Below are 1838 nucleotides of genomic sequence, written 5' to 3' on the forward strand. Positions count from 1 at the left end.
ACTGCAGCATCTTCCTTTACATTCAGGTTTGCATCCCTCTCTGCTGCTTTTGGCAGCTGGGTGGGCCCCATTAGCTGTTCAAAACTGAAGGCACCAGGTACCAAGTACTCCTCTTAGTGCCCAAACTTCAGGTATTTTGTTACTCCGGTGTGGGGAACACCCACAAGACACTGTGCTTATGGTCTCATAGCAGCCCTGCTCCTAGTTGTCAGTGCCAGTTGTCTCCCTGCTACACCAGCTCTCTTCTCCAGGCAGCACTGGGTTTCTGGTTATACCAGAAGGTGCAGTGTGCTTGCCTGTATGCAGCACATGTCTAAAACATGGCTGCTGCTGCATCTTCCACTTTTGCCACTCCTTCATCACTGCCTGTGCTCCTGCTGAAGGGTAAAGAATCAGCCTTTACCCTGGGCCATCTAGTTCTCCCCCAGTGCCCCGGGGTGGTTCCCCAAGGTCCCGTGTTCTTCAGGATGTTGGGAGCTAAACTGACAGAGAGTGCTAAAGCGAACCCTCCCTTCCCTTCAGGCTGGAGGGAAGCTGAGCTGAGGAGGGGCATTTAAACCCCAACCCTGGCCTGCAGGGACCCCAGCTTTCCCCCCCTGTTTGTGGCTCAGCATGGACCAGGACCCCCAGACCTCCCCCCTCCCAGCCAGGGGATGATCTCGCTGCACCTTCCCAGACACTGGGTCTGGGGTTTTGCTTGGGGCAACCCAAGAGCAAAGAAAGACCTAATTGCAGGGAGGGAGTGGAGCAAAATGGCCCCAAGCCCAGGTGGGGACACACGCAGAGGGATTATGGCTACAGCAGCTCCATCCTGAACATGAGCCCTGCCAAGCAGAGGGACCCAGGCTGGGGGGGAAAGGGCAAGGAAGGGATTTGAGTGTGTCTGCGCTAGCCCAGGACAGAGCCAAACTGAGCTGAGCATACAGCTGAAGGAGCAACTCCTGCTCGGCAGCCCCTTCTACTCGCTGGAGAGTAGCATATGGGCCAGCTCTGGCCCCTGCAGCAGCATGCACAATGCAAGCTTTCCCCTTCAGTCCTGAGCAAGATTACCTGCATCCCTCAGGCCACCAGGTGCCAAGCTGGGCACACCCTACTCACTGTTTCCCTACACAGCAGCAGGGGTGCTATCCCTATGGTTTCCCTGATACTACCATTGCCATCAGGGGAGCCCGCCCTAGCCATAATGGCAGGCACCACCTTTGCCACCAAACTGCAGTTGGCTGCCAGGTGGGCAAAGCATGCTGGGATGCTGGGAAACTATGATTTAAGTTGAACCAGGAAGGGTGTTACCTGTCAGCTCTGTGTTCTTGGGGAAACCTGGCACAGTATGCACTCTGTCTGACTCACAAGGACTCACCCCCCACCACACCCCACCTCTGCCTGAAAAACAATTGATTAGAGGAAGGACTTATAGAAGACAATGAAGATGCAGTGGGAGACACACCTAAACCCCTCCAGACAAGGGTGATAGGAGTGAAGCAGCTCCTTGGGTCTCATTTACATTGGAGATGGGACAGGAAAGCACCTTCATTAGCATTCAGAATGGAGAACAGAGATTCCAAGGTAAGGACCGCACTGAATTCTGGGACCAGAGAAGCAGGGGAGCACTGCATCATGCAGGATCTCTGCCCCAATTGCTAATCAACCGGCATCTGCACACACCCAGCTCAGCATTTATCCTTTATGGGTACCCAAAACACTGAATCTGTCTGTAATGCTACCCATAGCCAGGAGTGATCAGTTCCTATTATCTAGCATATGAGCCATCATTTAACCATAAACAAACCTAGTGTTCTCCCTTGAGACACCACTGTTAGTTCTCTACAAAAACCCCTACC

The sequence above is a fragment of the Crocodylus porosus genome, unplaced genomic scaffold (genome assembly GCF_001723895.1).
Source record: "Crocodylus porosus isolate Cpor-Errol unplaced genomic scaffold, CroPor_comp1, whole genome shotgun sequence".
Classification (NCBI taxonomy): Eukaryota; Metazoa; Chordata; order Crocodylia; family Crocodylidae; genus Crocodylus; species Crocodylus porosus.